At 49.4% G+C, this 19162-nt stretch overlaps 1 protein-coding gene and 1 long non-coding RNA gene across 3 annotated transcripts in view; both read left to right on the forward strand.

The window, feature by feature from the left end:
• The window catches only part of ARHGAP39 (Rho GTPase activating protein 39), a 106362-nt gene that overhangs the window by 41201 nt on the left and 45999 nt on the right, over nt 1-19162 (forward strand). The window lies entirely within an intron of this gene.
• Nucleotides 1528-6892, forward strand: LOC135181342 (uncharacterized). Its single transcript, XR_010304836.1, has 2 exons — nt 1528-1873; nt 3380-6892. It is a non-coding gene; the product is annotated as an uncharacterized LOC135181342 (long non-coding RNA).

Here is a 19162-nt window from a genome sequence, read left to right on the forward strand (position 1 = left end):
CTTGGCAGTGGGTGGACTTGATCTTAGAAGTTTCTTCCAACCTAGGCAGTTCTATGATTTGGGTGGGCCAGCACTCTTAGATCTCTCCCATGTCCTGTTTTCCACTCTAGATACCTAAAAAAGGTCTGCAGAACTCTCACTTCTTTCCATGGCTGAGTTCAAACATGCTGCACCAAGGACCTAGAACAAAAGCTCTTTAAGGCTTCTGGGTTTAGACATTCTTAGTCCATCAGGAGAACTTCTGGACTCTTTTGCTAAAGAGGCTTATGGAAACATTGTGATCTGGGAATACTCTCGAGGATGTTTCTTGCCTTCATCAAAATCATTATGGAAAATGTTTGGAAGCAGCTTTGGCATTTTCCTTGGTCTGCCGAGTCCTGAATGGCATCACAGGATTGTGAAAGTGCCACTAGCAAGTCAGATCTTTCACAGATGGCATAGAGGGAATCTCTGCATTCCTACCCAGTGTCCCTCCCAGCAGAACATTTACCTCTTTTTCCTGGTTTCCTTCTTTTTTTTTTTTCTCATTAATCTCTGATTTAATCCTGACTGAGGTTGGACATTAGGAAGTTCTTTGCTGTGATGGTGGTGGACCACTGAAACAGGTTGCCCAAGGTGTAGTGGAAGCCCTATCCCTTGAGACATTCAAGGTCAGGCTTGATGGGGCTCTGAGCAACCTGATCTAGCTGGGGGTGTCCCTGCTTGCTGCAGGGGTGTTGGACTAGGTGACCTTTTAAGATCCCTTCCAACCCAGTGCATTCTGTGATTTCTGGTGGACATTTCCAGCAGCACTTTGCTCACCTGGCTGCTGGCCAGCTGGGTGATGGCTGTACCTGGAGAGCAGAAGGAACTTTGACACCTCTCAGACCCAAATCTGTGTGAGACACTTTAGACTTGAAAGCAGAGCTTACTATGCAGATGTCTCCTCTGATAGTTGAGCAGAGCTATGAAATACTGGAGGAGATCTCAATGAATGGAGAGATGGGATGAAGGTCGATGAGGACTCAGGTGCAGGCTCAGCTGTGCTGAAGTATTTTAGTCTGCAGTTAAGTGGGTCAGTGTGGTGACCCTGAGCACTTAGATGGTGACTCCTGATGGAAATTAAACATGAGACCTTTGATTAACTGCTCTTCTTGGCCTCGTTTTCCATCTCCAAGTGATGGCAAGCCCTGAGAGCCCCAGGCTTTGATTCATTTTTGGTGTGTTCTGGGTAGATGGAGGTCCCAGGTGGTTGGTAGAGCATCTACATCCCTGGCAACAGGTGAAGGGAGAGGATTCTGCCCCTCTTCTCCACTCTGCTTAGACCCCACCAGTGCTGGGGCCAGCTCTGGAGTCCTCAGCACAGGAGAGATATGGACCTGCTGGACTGGAGTGCAGAGGAGACCATAAAGATGATCAGAAGCTGAAGCAGCTCTGCAGTGAGGCTAGGCTGAGAAATCCACACTCACAGAATGTTAAGGCCTGGAAGGGACCTTGAAAGATCATCTAGTCCAGCCCCCCTGCCAGAGTAGGACCTCCTGTTGTTTTTTTTAATAGGCCAGTTTTAATTTTTATTATTTTTTTATCCTACTTTCCCCCCATCTTCCTCCTTTCCTCTCCATCTCCTTCCTTTTCCTCCACCTTCCTCTTTTCATCTCCATCTTTTTCCTCTCCATCTCCCTCCTTTCAGCACCACCTCCCCTTTCCCACCCCACACTGCAATTTCCCTTTTTTGCCCCAAACTCAGAGCACCTGGGTTCTGTTAGAGTCTCCTCCCACCCCAGGTGTGACCACTTTGCCCTCCCTACTCACTGCCCTTTATAACGGAGCCAGGAAACACAGAAGCCCCAAGTTTGCCCAACTGGGCAGAGGGATCCTCCTCCTCTCATCACCGGTGAGTCCCCATGGTGCGCACTGGGTGAATGGTGGAGGGGATCAAAGGCCTGGGGGGCCTGGTGGCCCCCCAGGTAGGCAGGTTAGAGAATTCATGATTACTCTATTGTTACTCTATTGTCACTCACGGGTGCTGTCTGGGCCGTCTTACTTAGGCTGAGCTCCTCAATGTTTGGCTGCTTCTTTCTGCTTCCTCATGATCACAGGTAGTTTGCTCAGGAACACATCCAGGCAGGTTTTGAAAGTCTCTAGAAAAGGAGTCTCCACAACCTCCCTGGGCAGCCTGTTCCAGTGCTCTGTCACCCTTGCTGTAAAGAAGTTTCTCCTCATATTGAGGTGAAACTTTCCATGTCCCAATTTGTAGCTGTTGCTACCACTGAAAAGAGATTGGCCCCATCCACTTGACACCCACCCCTCAGATATCTGTACACAGTGGTCAGATCTCAGCCCTCTCTTCTCCAGAATAAACAGCCCCAGGTGTCTCAGTCTCTCTCCATAAGAGAGATGCTCAAGTTCCCCAGTCATCCTTGTGCCTCTCTACTGGACTCTTTCCAGCAGGTCCCTGTCTCTCTTGAATTGGGGAGCCCAAAAATCTGGGGCCCTACAAAAAAGCTGGGGAAAGACTTTTTAGGATATTAGATAGCGACAGGACTAGGGGGAATGGAGCAAAGCTGGAGGTGCATAAGCTCAGACTGGATGTGAGGAGGAAGCTCTTCACCATGAGAGTGGTGAGAGCCTGGAATGGGTTGCCCAGAGAGGTGGTTGAGGCCCCATCCCTGGAGGTGTTTAAGACCAGACTGGATGAGGCTCTGGCCAGCCTGATGTAGGGTAAGGTGTCTGCCCCCATGGCAGGGGGATTGGAAGTAGGTGATCCTTGTGGTCCCTTCCAAGCCTGACTGATTCTATGAAAACTGGACACAGTATTCCAGGTGTGGTCTCACCAGAACAAAGTAGAGGGAGAGACGAGCCTCTCTGGACCTGCTGACCTCACTTTTCCTGATACACCCTAGGATGCCATTGGCTCTCTTGGCCACAAGGGCACATTGCTGGCCCGTGCAGAACTTGCTGTCTGCCAGGACTCCAAGCTCTTTCTCCATGGAGCTGCTTTCCAGCAGGCCAGCCCCCAAAGAGAGTTGGGGTTGTTCAACCTGGGGAAGAGAAGGCTCTGGGGAGACCTCCTGGTGGCCTTCCAGTACTTAAAAGATGCTTCAGGAAGGACAGGGAGTTTTAAGCAGGACTTGTTGGAAGAGGATGAGGGGTGATGGTTCGAAACTCAAAAAAGAGGTTTAGACTGCAGAGCAGGAATAAAGTTGTTATGATGAGGGTGGTAAGGGTGGCCCAGGACTGCGCAGGGAGGTGGGAGATGCCCCAGCCCTGGAACCATTCCAGGTCAGGTTTTGGGGCTGCGAGCGCAACCCATTCTAGTTGTAGATACCTCTGGACATGATGACCTTCAATTGTCCTCTTCAACCTAAACCATTTGATGATCTCTTTGCATCCTTTGTAGCGTTCACACGGAGGTGGAGGAATAAGGAGTGACCCCATCCTGGCTGTCCACGTGAAGACGATCAGGACTAGTTACTGATCATGCATGGTGGCAATATTGAGATGCAGCTGTGACAGGCAAATAGGTCACAGAAATGCTGCAGAACATCTCAGTTTGAGTGGGAAGACACAGGAGGGAGGCAAACAGGGACAAACAGAGGTACTTCAACAAGACTCTGTTCTTCTCCCTGGAGATCTTGCCTCCTCCTAATCAAATGCCTGCTGAGAACCTGCTTTCCTCCGGTCAACTTCATCACACGCTGCCGTCCTTGGCATCTCTCTCTCTTCTGAGCTCTCAGAAGAAAAGAGCAGGAAATTGCCAAGTGCTGACCACTCCATCCTTGGTGTCTTCATAACTTGTGAGGTGAAGGATGGTCCTTCAAGATGAATGATGCTAAAAGGCTGCAAATATAGCAGCCTCATCAAAGTCTCAGTCAGCTGTCAGTGGCTAATTACAGAGATGTCAAGGAGCTTGGAATCTGTCAGCTGGATTTAGGAGTGGAGAACATTGCTTGGAAAATGTCTCTTAACACACACACACACACACACAAAGAAAAATCCCTCAAAGCATAATTATTTGTGAGGTTCTGGCCCATGCTGATGTTCTGGTGGCCATACATTGCTTTTCTTGGGAAGAATCACAGAATCTCAGCATGGTGGAAATTTGGAAGTGACCTCTGGAGACAGTTTGCTAAAGTAGAGTTATCCACTGCAGGTTGCCCAGCATCACAATGTGCAGATGGGTTTGGAATCTCTCTGGAGAAGGAGACTTCACAACCTCTCTGAGCAGCCTGTTCCAGGGCTCTGAACTCTCCAAGCCAATACCCCTTGGCCTTTCCCTGGGCACCACTGACATGGGTCTGGCCTCAACCTCTCGTTCCCCACCCTTCAGCTCTTGCTGAGCATTGGGTAGATCCTCTCAGGCTGCTCTTCTCCAGGCTCAGCAGTCCCAGATCTTTCAACCTTTTCTCCTCACAGAAATGCTCCAAGCCCCTTAGCATCTTCACAGCCTCCACTGGACTCTCTCCAGAAGTTCCCTGTCTCCTTTGAACTTTTGAGTCCAGAACTGGACCCAAATATCCAGAAGCAAGGAAGCGGTGGTCCTACTTAGCAGGATAAGAAGTGGGTCAAGGAGGTGGAAGGCAGCATGTTTCCACCTTGCCAAAACTCCACTGCTGGCTTGTGGCCACTCTCCTGGCCCACTTGCATCAGCAGAGGGGCAGATTTGTTACTCCTCCTTCAGCTCTTCAATCACCAGGGCACTCGGTGGTCACTGTGTTTCATCCCAGCCCCTATGAAGTTGAATGAATTCATCCAGGTGGATTTATCAAGACAGCCATCACAAAGAGCACAGTGCCTATGACTGTCAGTTATTTTGATTGACTGCCTTGAGCCTCTTTACTCACACCACAAGTTCTTCAGAGCTTTGTAACACTGCGAATGTGCTACTAGGCCCCGTGAAGTTGGGTGAGGAGGGTGGACATTTGTGCAAGGGGAATAAAAGGTGCCATGTAAGGTCCAGGTGATGTGTGATGGACACAACTAGGAGCTGGTTATCTCCAAGATGTTGCTTTAAGCATTTCTCAGGAGGTTCCTGAGTTTCAGCTCACTGATGGCTGTTTCACAACTTAGTATCTTTGCCCGAGTCACAGAATTGTGGTTATGACTGGGTTGCACTGGGAGAGTCCTTTATGATCATCTAGTGCAACCCACCCTGCTACACTTGGGGACACCTTCCACTAGACCTGGTTGCTTAGGGGCCCATCCAGTATGGCCTTGAACACTTCCAGGTGTGGAGCATCTGGAGCACCTCTCAGGGCAACTTGTTGCAGTGTTGCACCACCACAATGAAGCCCTCCTTCCTTACTTCATGTTGAGTTTTTCATCAGCCAACACCCCCAAATCCTTCACAGGGCTGCCTTCAACCCACTCATCACCCAGCTTGTGCTTATCTTCTGTCCCTGTTGGTTCAAGCCACCCCAGCCCTGAGATGGTGGAAGGAGTTGAAGGTGGGAATTCCTTCCCAGCTCCACTTTAGTCTTGACTAGAACAGGATGAGAAGAATCAGGTGACAGTTGACTTTTCTGAGAGGAATGGTGAACCTGGCCAGCTGGGACTGACTTTGCTCATTAGAGGAGGCTTTGTCCCTCAGCTGTGGTGCTCCATGGTTCACCTCCTAGGCTGTCTTCAGCACAGAGGGGCTGCAGGCCATTTCTGTGACCTTCAGCTGGAGGATTTTCTGTCTGTCTCTCCTGATCTCCTGTGCCCTAGGGGGATGTTGTTTTACGGATGAATAAACCACCACAAACAACTTCAGAAGCTCTTCTGAGCTGTGCTCAGACGGCAAAGCTTCCAACAAATGACCTTTAGCATCTCCATTGCTCTTCAGCAATTAGGTGCCAGCAGAGGACAAACCCCATTGCAGTAGATGTTGACAAACCTATGGAGAGTCTCCTTGTCCCCAGAGCTTTTGTGTTTTCTAGAGGGATGAAGAAGGTTGAACACAAGTTGGAGCTGGGTGCTGAAATCCTCCCACTTGGGTGGATTTTTCACCCCCTGACAGTACCACCAGCACACACAGAGCAAATGTTGAGTGCAGTGAACTTGCCAAGTCATGAGAGCAGGGACTTGTTGCCATTCCCCAGAACAAGGTCGGTCTGTCCTGGCACTACGTGGGCACTGGTGACGAGGTGGGACCTTGGCTCGATCTTTGTCCCTGACATGAAACTCCAGCCTCAAAGCCAAATGCCATTGCTACGTGGGAATAAAGGGACCTTTTCTTCCAAGGGAGGGAAGCATCTAGGGTGTGGGACAAGGAGGAGAGGTAGGAACTGCAAGCTCCAAGCCTTGGCTGTGGTGTTTGGTGGCAGATGAAGGGGAGCGAAACTAAGTCATGATGCAGGGAGAAAGTTGGCTTAGCTCTGTGTTTGACAGGAGAGCAGGAGACTTGGGAGCTTTATGGTTGGAACAGATTTCATCTTGCAAGTGTCCACTAGTACTCTTTAGAATCACAGAATGGTGGGGGTTGGGAGAGACCTCTGGAGGTCATCTAGTCCAATCCCCCTGCTAAAGCAGGATCACCTAGGTTAGGGGTGATTTATTTGCACTAGATGATCATCATAGGTTCCTTCCAACTGAAAATGTCCTGTCTTATGACAGTGGGACATAACCCATGTCCTGGGCTGATTCCCAGCAGTGTGGGCCCAGGTAGAGGTAGGGGATTCCATCCCTCTGCTGAGACCCCACCTGCAGTGCTGGGGCCAGCTCTGCAGTCCTCAGCATAGCAGAGACATGAACCTGTTGCAGTGGGGATGGAGGAGGCCACAACAGTGCTGGGAGGGCTGGAAGCCTTGTGCTCTGAGACTAGGCTGAGAGAGTTGGGATTGTTCAGCCTGGAGAGGAGATGGCTTCAGAGAGGACTGATGGCCTTCCAGGACTTGAAAGAGGCTACAGGAAAGTTAGGTAGAGACCTTGATTGAGGAGTGTTGTGATGGGACAAGGAGTGATGAATTTCAAACTAAACTAGGGAGATTTAGATGAGATGTCAGGGAGAAATTCTTCACTGTGAGGGTGCTGAGACCCTGGCCCAGGTTGCCCAGAGAGATGGTAGATGCCCCATTCCAGCTCAGGTTGTTTGGTCCTCTGAGCAACCTGCTTTAATTGCAGATATCCCTGCTGACTGCAGGAGAGTTGGACTGGATGACCTTTGAAGGTCCTTTCCTGTCCAAACTATGACTCTGTGCTACTCTTTTTCTCTTAGTAATTCTCCTCAGTGATTTAGGAAGGAGCAAACATGAGCAGCCCCCAGGTTTGTCATATCTCTTGAGCTGGAGCAGTCTGCTCTGCTCACACTTCTTGTGGTGTAATTCTGGTTGGACTTTATCACACTTGAAGGTACGTGGGCACTCTAGCTAGTTTGGCATGTGCAAATCCGTGATGAGAAGAGTGGTCTCAGGCTCCATCTACACAGCACAGAGAATTATGGAATGGTCTAGGTGGGAAGAGACCTTTCAGACCATCGAATCCAACTGTTAATGCAACACTACCAGGTCAGCGTCTGTACACAGCACCACATCTCTACAGCTTTGAAACCCCTCCAGGTGTGGAGACTCCACCACTGCCCTGGGCAACCTGGGCCAGGCCTTGACAACCCTTTCCATAAGAAATTGTGCTTCATGACCAACGTAAACCTCCCCTGGGGCTACTTGAAGCAAATTCCTCTTGTCCTGCCACTTGTTCCTTGGAGACACCAACCCCCACTTGCCTTCAGCCTCCTTTCAAAGAGCTGTGGAGAGCCAGAAGCTCTCCCCTCAGCCTTTCTTTTCTCCAGGCTGAACAACCCCAGGTCCCCCAGCTGCTCCTCAGAAGTTCTCCAGACCCCTCACCAGCCTCATTGGCCTTCCACCCACTTCAGGCCTTCAGTGCCGTTCAAGTGAGGGGTTCAGAATGCAACAGTGTCCTGTCCTGTCCCATCCTAGTTATGCCTACTTGATTTTTGCCTCCCTCTGCTACCTGTGGAGCACCTGAGCTCTTGTTTCACCCTGGAGAAGTCCTGGAAGCACTTTTTTGTCTCTCCCTGATGCAGACAACCCAATATCTTCTTGTCAGGAAGATCCAAAGCCTTGCTGAATGATTGGACTCTAGGCATTCAAGAAATGTGTGACCATGGCACTTCAGGACATGGTGGTGTTGGGTTGATGGTTGCACTTGCTGATCGTAGAGATCTTTTCCAGCCCAAACAATTCTATGGTCTTAAAGGTCTCTTCCAACCAAAATGATTCTGTGAAGCCTCTGCCCTTAACCCCATGGAGATGGGTCTAAATCGAGCTAGTCAAGAGAAACTGCAAGCTGGGCACTGATGTTGATCTGTGCCGTGTTGAGTGGAAAAACATTCATCCAGCCTTTGCTGCTGGTCTTTTTTTAGGACCTCTCACCTCATCTACAAGCCTCCACTGGACAACTGCTGACACACACCAGAAACTTTGTTTGCTTTGGCTTTTGACCAGTTGAATGTGGCATTTGGGGGATTAAAATGCAAAATTATGCTAATAGTCTTCTCAAACCATCCCTGGGCTGCTTTGCTAAGGACTTTGTGCAATTCCTACCTCTCTGCTGCTTCCCATTTGTCTTAAATCATTAAAAAGTGAGGAAAAAACCCCAAACCAAAGCAGAGCTTCTTCAAACTCCTGCCAAGTAGGTCAGGCTCTTCCCAAGGGTAGGGTTTGAGAAACAGGAGATGTTATTCAGAGAGCCTTTCTCCAAGTTGTTTGGTGAGCTGAAGACAGCTGGAAGCTCAAGTGTGGTTTCAGGCATTAGTTCAAGACTCATTTTTGAGTGGTGATAAAAATTATTTGGTCTGATCAGAGCTCCCAGGAAAAGGAATCTTGGCAAGCCCTGGAATTGTGCTATTGAGGAGGAGCTGCAGAATCTGAGATAGGGGACAAAAGAAGGAAGTGTGCTACTGAAAGTGGGACAAACCCAGCTCTTCGTGTTTGCAGCTGTTGAAAGTGAACCGTGAGCCAGCAATGTGCCCTCCTGGCCAAGAAGGCAAATGGACTCCTGGGGAGTGTGAAGTAGGGTGTGGCCAGCTAGTCAAGGGAGATTCTCCTCTCCTTCTACTCTGCCTTAGTGAGGGAACAGCTGGTGGACTGGGTCCAGTTCTGGGTTCCAGGGTTCAAGAGACACAGGGAACTACTCTCTCCATTGTAGGCTCCAAAGCTACTGAGAGGCCTGCAGCATCTCTGTGAGGAGGAGAGGGCTGAGAGCCCTGGGACTGTTTAGCCTGGAGAAGAGCAGCTTGAGAGGGGATCTGCTCAATGCTCAGCAAGAGCTAAAGGGTGGGGGGCAAGAGATAAGGGCTAGACTCTTCCTAGTGGCGCCCGGTGACAGGCAGCAGGCACGAAGTGGAACCTAGGAGGTTCCATGAGGAGAAACATCTTGACTTCAGGGTGCTAGAACACTGGAAACTGTTCCAATGCTGCCCAAAGAGGTTGTGGAGTCTTCTTCTCTGGAGAGATTCCAAACCCTCCTGGACATTGTGATCCTTGGTGACCTCCTCTAGGTGGCCCTCTTTTAGCAAAGGAGTTGGACTATATGACCTGCTGAGGTCCCTTCCCACCCCCACCAAGCTGGGATTCTGTGATCTTCAACTAGAGCAGGTTGTTCAAAGCCCTATCTGACCTGACCTGGAAGGGTTCCAGGGGTGGAGCATGTGCCACATCTCTGGGCAGCCTGGTCCAAGGTCTCATCACCCTCAACATTAAGAATTCTTCTCTCCAATGTGAATCTCCCCTTTTGAGTTGCAAACTGTCACCCCTGGTCCTACTGTAGGCCCTACTGAAATAATAATTAAATTGGATTGGATGTACAAGGAGGAGGAGGAGGAGGAGGAAGAGGAGGAGGACAGTTAGACAGGCGGCTGGTGGCCACTGTTGAGCCTAACAGGAACAAAGCGGGGGTGAGTTGGGGTGGAGAGATGCCCTTAAGTGAAGAAGAGGTAGAAATCAGTGGATTTTGAACAACAGCTGCCAGAGCATGAGGGCTCCTAGGCCACCACAGTGTCTACTGGGCTGATAGATGTTAGGAAAGGGTTCTTTATGTGAGTAAGGGTGGTGAGACACTGGAACAGGTTGCCCAGGGAGACTGGAGGTGTTCAAGGCCAGGTTGGATGAGACCTTGAGTGATCTGTTCTAGTGGGAGGTGTCCCTGCCTGTGTGGGGGGTGGAACTGGATGATCTTTGAGGTCCATTCCAACCTAAACCATTCTGTGATTATTAACATCTCAGGAGGCCTCTGACATGAATAAAAGAACCTTCTCCAACAGTCCTAAAGCAATCAGCAGAAGTTGTTTCTGGGATGAAATCAAGCCAGAAGAATCCTCTCCCTCTGCTGTAATTTTCCTTCAACACAAAGTTCTGAAGCTCTCAGGATAAATGATTACTGGGGACCTGTTTTAGGTACAAAGCAGCAGTGAGGAGAAGAATGTGGAGCATTAAAAATGGATTAGGCTGTGTCGTTCTTGACTGCTTGCCTGAGACACATTAAATATGTAGGATTGAAAGCCCAGATCTTCCACTGATTACACCACAGCTCATCCTGGTCTTCTCCAGACTGCTGCTGCTCATGCAAAACGGAGTTTTACCTTGTCCTGGTGGAAGGTTCTGGCTTGCTGGAAGGACCTCTTCTATCAGGTCTCTTTTTCTCCTTTTCCAGTCAAAGCCTGTTCTTCATGCAGGCATCTGCTGCAGCTTCCAGCATCCAACTAATGTGTGGTGAGGTCAAGCCTCCCTTTCCTTCCTAATTTTCTTTTTTTTTGTTCTGAAATAAGGCGGATCTGAAGCAGGTTTCTGTTGTCCCAAAGCATCAGGATGAGGGGATCTATAAGTGGGAAATAACTTGTGTGGTTATTGGTGGTCCCTTGGATCTAATGACTCTTCTGAGCTTCTTGCAGCCTCTGATGAGGTTCTTAGAGCTGTCACACTGAGAATGGGCTCTGAAATGAATAGATTGGAAAATTGGAGTCATAGAATCACTTAATTGTTTTGATTGAAAGAGACCTTTAAGATCATCAAGTCCAACAGTTAACCCAGCACTAAAGCCCACTGCTAAACCATGCCCCTCAACACCATATCTCCACAGCTTTGAAATCTCTCTGGTGATGGAGACTCCACTACCACCCTGGGCCAGGCTTGGACAATGCTTTCCATGAGGAAATTGTTCCTCATGGCCAACCTAAAACTACCCCAGGACAACCTCAGGCCACTTCCTCAGAGACCAACTCCCACCTGGCTTCAGTCTCCTTTCAAGGAGTTGCAGAGAGCCAGGTCTCCTCCTTTTCTCCAGGCTGAACAACCCCAGGTCCCTCAGCCACTTCTCACAAATTCTCCCAGCCCTTCACCCACTTTGTTGCTCTTCTTTGGCCGTGCTCCAGATGCTTTCTGCAACTCCATCAGAAGAAGCAACTCCTTGTTTCTCCATCTCAGCCTCACATATTTAGGAGCCCAGCTAATTAGGACTCTTCTGAAAGAGTGTCTGGCCCCAGCAGACAGCTTCTCTCTGGCTCCTTCTCTTGCAAAACACTGGGGAAGAATGGAATGGGAGGGCAGTGCTGTCACCCACACCACTTTGGAGAGGAGGACTCACTGCCAGGTCCTCTGGAGACAGCCTGCCCACTGGAATAGCCTGCCCAGGGCAGTGGTGGAGCCACCACCCCTGGAGGTATTTAAAAGGCTGTGCACCTGGTGCTTAGGGACATGGTTTACTGGCAGTCTTGCAGTGCTGGGTCGAAGGTTGGACTGGATGATCTTGAAGGTTTGTTCCAACCAAAGGTATGCTGTGATTCTGTGATGTGTTTTGGCAGCCCCATTTGCAGAGCATTCCAGATTAGACCTTTAGACTAGATGTGTCACCAGCTGAAATGAAGAAGGTCTCCCCTGAAGACTTGTCTCCTTAGGAGCCTGGAGGGCTGCTGTGAGATGAAGGATAAAGGGGTGACAGGACTTCTCTATGAAAGGAGGTGGGCATCAAGCTGTAGTTCACAGAATCTTAGAATGGTTTGGGTGAGAAGGGACCTTTAAAGCTCATCTAATCCAAGCCCTTGCAGTCAACAAGGATATCTGCAACTAGAGCAGGTTGCTGAAAGACCCAAACAACCTGGCCTGGAATAGTTCCAGGGATGGGGCTTATCCCACCTCTCTGGGCACTGTGAGCCAGGATCTCGTCACCCTCAGTGTCAAACATTTCTCCCTTCTCTCCAGTCTAAACCTCTCTCTCTTAGTTTCAAAGCATCACCCCTTGTCCTGTCACAACAGGTCCTGCTAAAAAGACTCTCCTCATCTTTCCTGTAATCCCCTTGAAGTCCTGAAAGGCCACTGGAAGGTCTCCCCAGAGCCTTCCCTTTCCCAGGCTGTACAACCCCAACTCTCTCAGCCTGTCATCACAGCATAAATGTTCCAAGCCTCAATACCACAGCCTTACATTACTGGTGGCCCTGAAAGCAGGTTTGCCATGCAGATGGGTTTGTGAACGTGACTTTCTTTCACTTCACTGAGCTCTGTCACACTCCTGGATGTGAGAACTGAGATGATAAAACACTCCCCTGAAACTCTTCTCCTCTTGGTTTTGGGGCAGTGCCTTTGGGGCAGGACAACTTGAAACCTGGTTCCACTCTACTTGTAGACAGAGCAGACCACAAATCACCAGCTTCCCTCTTGGAATCTGTCAGCCAAGCCATTGAGGAGAGCAGGAACAGTGGAGGGAGAGGACAACCAGAATCTCTTTTCCTGGACAGATGGAGATCTGTCAGCAGTTTTGACAGCAAAAGCTTGATGGGCTTCTGGGCTGAACTTCGCTGCCATGCTTCAGAGCTGCCTGCTGTTGCTGATGATCTGTGTTCCATGGCAGGGGGGGTCAGTTAGCTTCACAGTTTGGGTCTTTGGGCTGAAGGTGTCAAGCATTCCTCCTTCCTTCAGCTTCCTCTTCACCCAATGCTCAAGTGGCCTACTCCTTCATAGAGCCAAAGGTGATCTCAAGGGGTGGTTGAGGACTTGGCAGTGCTGGGTTGATGGTTGACCCTGATGATCTCAAAGGTCTTTTCCAATCTAAATGAGTCGATGATGCTGTGACTATTGAGATGAAGCTGGCAGAAGAACAGCTGTGCCCTTTTATCCCTCTCTTCCGCCCTCGCTTGCTGTGACCACATGGAACCACTCCAAAGGGCCTGGAGGAACACTGCTGGCTCTGTTCTCCACCCGTGTCCTGTGCAGACAGCGGATGTGGTCAAGGTCCACAGCCCATGTGAGCACAAGGTGGCCCAGGAGGCCCCAGACCCCATAAGCTTGGTGATGTTGGAGTCTTTTCCAGCTTTCATGTTTCTAAGTTATGCAGTTCAGGTGAGGGGTGGGTGACTTTCTGGAAAGCAGCTCTGTAGAGAAGGACCTGAGAGTGCTGGTGGACAAGTTGCCCATGAGCTCTCAATGTGACCTCCTGGCCAAGAAGATCACAGGTCACCTGTGTCTTCTGAAGAAGAGTGTGGCCAGCAAGACAAGGGAGGTTCTCTTCCCACTCTACTTTGCCCTGGTGGGGACACAGCTAGAGAACTAGGTCCAGTTATGGGCTCCCCACTTCAGGAGAGACAGGGAACTACTGGAGAGAGTCCAGCAGAGTGCCACGAGAATGCTGAGGGGCCTGGAGCATCTCTGTGAGGAAAGGCTGAGAGCCCTGGAGCTGTTGAGCTTCAAGGGCAGCCTGAGAGGGGGTCTGCTCAATGCTCAGCAAGAGCTGAAGCAGGTGAGTGGGGCAAGAGTCTGGGGCCAGTCAGTGGTGCCCAGTGACAGGACAATGGGCGCAAACTGGAAACCAGGAGGTTCTGAACATGAGGAGAAATTTCCCAACTTTGAGTAGAAACCATTTGGCTCTGGGGGCAACAGAGCCCTAGAGTAGGGTGCCCAGAGAAGCTGTGGAGTCACCTGTGAAGAGGCCTGCCTGGACACTGGAATCCTGGGCAACTTGCTGTAGGTGTCCCTGCTTTAGCAGAGGGGTTGGACTGGATGATCTCCAGAGGTCACTTCCCACCCCCACCATTCTGTGTTTCTAAGCCTTACCACACCTGATCTTCCCAGGAAGTCTGTCCAGCTCTGGAGCAACCTAAAACCTCAAGAGCTGCCCCAGGTCCTCCTGAGCATTGCTCAATCTGTTCTATCCTAATTTATGCTAATAAGCTGAGCTTTCATCTCATCTCCAAGCTCTTCCACCGTGGGGCTTGAGTGTGTGTCACCGTCTGGGACGTGTCACCCTTTGCTGTGGGTGGAAATATCTTCTTGATGAGCTGCAGGAGGAGGAGGAGGAGGTTTTTTGTGTTCTTCATTTCAACGCCGTTGGGTTTTTGTACTCTAATCAGGAGGGGTTTGATGCCCTAATTAAAATCAGGGACTTAATAATGGGTCTTCTGCGGTGTGGAAAATCCACAGGCAAAATCCAAGTCAAACTTTGGAGACCAAAGAGCTTTTTATGGATGCTTCAATCGATGGTAATTAGGGGTGTGGTGCATAAGGAATATTAATTAGCCCCATGGGTGAGGCTGGGGAGGCAGAAAAATGCTGCTGCTGCTTCCTCCACCTCAGTTCCTTGTGGAACGGAGCTGCTGAGCTAAGCGTGGAGACAATGAACAGGGTTTGTTAGGTGACCTCCTCCAATATTTGGTTAAAAACAAATCAGCCAACCACAATGGACCACTGTGAGGAGCTAGGTGTCAAGGGCATGGGCCCAGACTCTTTGCAGTGGTGCGTGGTGATAGGACAAGGGGCAGTGGGCACAAACTGGAAGCCAGGAGGTTCCATCAGGAGAAACCTCTTGGCTTGGAGAGTTCAGAGCCCTGTAGCAGGCTGCCCAGGGAGGTTGTAGAGTCTCCTCCTTTGCAGAGATTCCAAACCCATCTGGACATTGGGATCATTGGCCAACCTGCTTTAGCCAGGAGGGTGTGGCTGTTTGAGCTGATCCTCTAGCTCAGACATAGGGGAGAGATGAACATTCCAGGGATAGGCCACATAAATGGCAACAATAGATAAATTAATATAATTTCATTGGAGCATCAAGAACTTAATGTCTAGAAGCACAGCTTGTTCTACCCCTTCTCCCGCTGGCTTCTGCTGCTGCAGCTTCTCCTATCTTCCCCGGCTGCTGTTTTGGCTACTGCTGCTTCTGCTGCTTCGCTGCTGCTTGACCCCTCCCCCATCTCCCTTAAGGTTATTGTATTTTTTTTTTCTTCCTTCCTTCTCTAGTTATTATCTCTCTTTACATTGTTATACTATAAGAAAAATACAATTTCTTCTTTCCCTGACTTTTCAAAAAAAGGGTTCTGTGTTGTGCTGAGTCCACTTTCTTCCTGGGGGAGGGATCAGCCCAAACCCGGGACAGAGGGTTGGACTAGATGATCTCCAGAGGTCCCTTCCAACCCCCACCCTTCTGTGATACTTTACTGGCTGGTTTCACCAACCAAGTTTCCATCATCTCCATCTTTCTCCTTGGAGCAAGTGTTGATGGTTTCGTGACTGTAAAAGATTTGAGAGGACACATAGTAAGTGCTGACAAAGGGGTTGGTTCACCTGTGCGCTGTGGCTGGTGTCTACAGGTGGACAGGTGTCCTGCCAGAGAATTCCCTTGACTGCCAGTGGGATTGGGAGCCTGGAAGATGCCTGTTCTATCACAGCAGGCAGGTTAAGAGCTTCTCTTGCCCACAGCCCTGAGGACAGGGTGAAGGCATCTCGCTATCCTTGGAATATCTAAATCAGATCTAAATTACCCTGGGAATCCTGTGAGGCTGCTTCTGGGTGGGTGATGAGGCAGGAAGCCATCAGTTAACAAGTCCTTACCAACTAAAATAGGGAGACAGACTAGAGAGATGTTCTTCACAGAGAGAGTGATGAGACACTTGACTAAGTTGCCCAGAGAGGTGGTAGATGCCTCATCCTTTGAAACATTCCAGGTTAGGTTGGATGAGGCTCTGAGCAACTTGTTCTAGATGAGGATAGGACAGTCTTCAGCAGGACCTGTTGGGGCAGGACAAGAGGTGATGATTTCAAACAAAAAGAGGGAGATTTAGACTTGGTTTGAGGAAGAAGTTCTTCACTTAGAGGGTGGTGAGGCACCACCACGGACACCATCCAGGTTGCCCAGAGAGGTGGTAGATGCCCCATCCCTGGAATCATTCCAGGTCAGGTTGTAAGGGGTTCTAACCAACCTCCACTAGTTGAAGATAGTCCTGCTGACTGCAGGTTGGTTGGACTGGGTGACCTTCAAAGGTCTCTTACAAGCCAAACCATTCTGATTCTTAGATTCTCTGTTTCTAGTTGCTTGGGGGGGTACAGCTGCTCAGATCTTAGGTGAAGAAATCCAGCTGGCAGCAGGTTTGCTTTCTGTCAGGTGACAGCTGGAGCAGAAGAATGGGTTTGAAGCTTCAAAAGAGAAGGCCACAGCAATTAAAGCCAGTTGGAGGTAGGAGGAAAATAGCTGCAGTAATGACAAGAGTGAAGGTGGTGATCAGGAGGAGCATGGTGGGGTAAAGTTATCAATTAGATAGTGACTCAGGAGATCAAAATGGCCAAGGAACACCTGAATGCTGAGCTTTGTGGGTGACCAGTGTGTGCAAAACTTGTTCTTAACCTTGGTAGGTGCCTATTATTTGATGCAAGAGATGTGCCTGGTGGTCTTGATGACAGTGCAGATGAGCTCAGGTTTCTTCTGATACATTTAAAGTCATGGAATCATTGAAAGGGTTGGACTGGAAAGGACCTTAAAGGGCAGCTAGTCCACCCACCCTGCACTCAGCAGGCACATCTGCAACTAGAGCAGGTTGCTCAGAGCCCTGCACAACCTGGCCTGGCATACTTCCAGGGATGGGGCATCTCCAGCCTCTCTAGGCAACATCTCCTAGTGTTCCACCACCCTCCCAATGTAGAATTTATTTCTAATCTCATCTAAATCTCCTTCTTATAGTTTCAAACCATCACCCCTTGTCCCATCTCCCCAGTCTGTGATGAAGGTCCCTTCCCAGTTTTCCTGTAGCTCCCTTTAAGTTCTGGAAGTCCACCTTAAAATCTCTCTGAAGCCTTCTCTTCTCCAGGCTGGACAAACCCAGTTCTCTCAACCTGTCCTCACAGCAGAGGCATTCCAGCCTTCAAATCATCTTTATGGCCTTCTCTGGGCTCTGAGGACCTTTAACTTAGTGGTGTTTGGATGACATGGTGCTGCTGGTGGCGGGACTGGAGGACCTGGAGAAGTGGTTTCTCTTATGAAGACTGTGTTTGTTTATGGCCTTCTGTGCCTGACACATCAAATCTGTTGTTTGGTTGGAACCAAATGATCTTTTACAGTCCCTTCCCACCCAAACCATGGCTCTATGAAGTTGGGGTTCGCAGCTTGCCAGCATCCAAACACTCAAAGCTGATAGTTGTCTCATGTCCAATGAAGGACAGAAGTCCAGATGTTGAATCTAGGATATCACATCTGTTTTGGAGTCTGATTCTTGGATGATCAGATCCTTTTCACCCTAAAAAAGAAAGAAAGACTTCCCTTTTGGCAGCGAAATGTCCATTTTTACATTAAAACCAGCTCAAGGAGATGTGAGGACGTGTGAGATCCAAAAGGTCACACCAAGAGTTGAGGTTTGAGCTCTTAGCTGTGGCACATGAAATGGCTTTTTGTGAAATATTCATCTCAGTGGCAGCTGCTTGCTGTGTTCCTCTGAGATCTGCTTAACCCAGTTTCTCCTCCTGCAGCTTCTGCAGCGATGAGATAGATCGTGGTCTGCTGCATGCTCTGGTGGCTTCGTTGTAGGACTGGTGGGGAGCGATGGAAGGGAACCAAGGAACATGAATCATGGAATTATTGAATGGCTTGGGTTGGAAAGGACTTCTAAAGGTCGCCTAATCCAAGCTTTCTGCCTTGGGCAGGGGCATCTTCAACTAGAGCAGGTTGCTCAAAGACCCATCCAGCCTGACCTGCTTCCAGGAATGGGGCATCTGTCCCCTCTGTGGGAAACCTGGGCCAGGGTCTCACCACTCTTGTCAGAATTTCTTCCTTCTGGTCTAGATCTCCCTCTTTTACTTTAAACACATCACCCTTTGTCCTATCACAGCAGAGCTGGAAGTCCACCCCCATCCTTCTTTCAGACCTCCTTTAGGTTCAGGACAGCCAGCAGAAGGTGTCCTTGAAACTTCCTTTTCTTCAGGCTGAACGGCCCCAGCTTTCACAGCATGTCCTCACAGCAGAGGTGCTCCATCACTGAGCATTTCACATCAGCAGACAGACCTACTGCTGCCACCATGTCCTTCCTTTGCTTGCTGTCTTCTCTCCTAGGCCAAAATTTGACTGCAACATCTGCTGGGCAGCTTAAGCTTGGATCCCTGCCTTTGTTGAGCTATGCATAGTGGCTTTAGTCTATTCAGATGAGGTCTTGTGAGGGTTGTCCTGCATCTAGCTGAAGGAACATTGGCAGTGGGGTGGTCTCTTTCTCTCTGGGTTTATTGACTGCTGGAATGTTTGAGGACAGACTTGGTGGGCCAAAGTGCCCTTAGAACCTCCAGGGCTGTAGAAAGCAGTGTCAAAGACAGTTCAATGCATTAGGAAAGCTCCATGGGAATGGGAAGAAGTCTTACACTGCCTCAAGATATGTGGAGATCCCTTAATAGGTCCATTCTGAAGTACTTAATGCTGTGCTAATGGGCATTGTCCCACTAATTAGGAGAAGTGGAGTACAGGAGCTGGTTCCTCTGAGGTTGCTCCAAGAACTCCGTGCATTGTCCCTGTAGCTGCATCTTCCCCAATTCTGGTTCCAACCTTGAGATCACAGGAATAAATGATTTTAGCCAACCTTCATGTAGATCTTTGCTCTCCTGCCACCTTTTCTGGAAGTTACTGGTTTGCATCCATCCTCTTGGATGTTACCCAACTGGAACATGCAGCCTGTGGGAGGGATAACCAAAAAAAGCCCCAAGGGACAACTTGAAAGGTTTCTTACTCCTTGGAGTCTTCTTGGTTCTCAAGTACTTGATGAGTTGCATCTCCATAAAAAATGCTGCTCTGCAGTTAGTTGTGAGAAGAGTCCAAGGCTTGACTGTTTTCAATCTTTAGTAGCTGAATGATCATCATGAGATGGACTCTGGCTTTGTGTTGCCTTTCCTGGCAGGAAACCATGCCAACAATACTTGTTATGTACTTCAGCTTTCTCTGGTTGCTTCTAACTTGTTGC

The sequence above is a fragment of the Pogoniulus pusillus genome, chromosome 14, assembly GCF_015220805.1.
Source record: "Pogoniulus pusillus isolate bPogPus1 chromosome 14, bPogPus1.pri, whole genome shotgun sequence".
Taxonomy (NCBI): Eukaryota; Metazoa; Chordata; class Aves; order Piciformes; family Lybiidae; genus Pogoniulus; species Pogoniulus pusillus.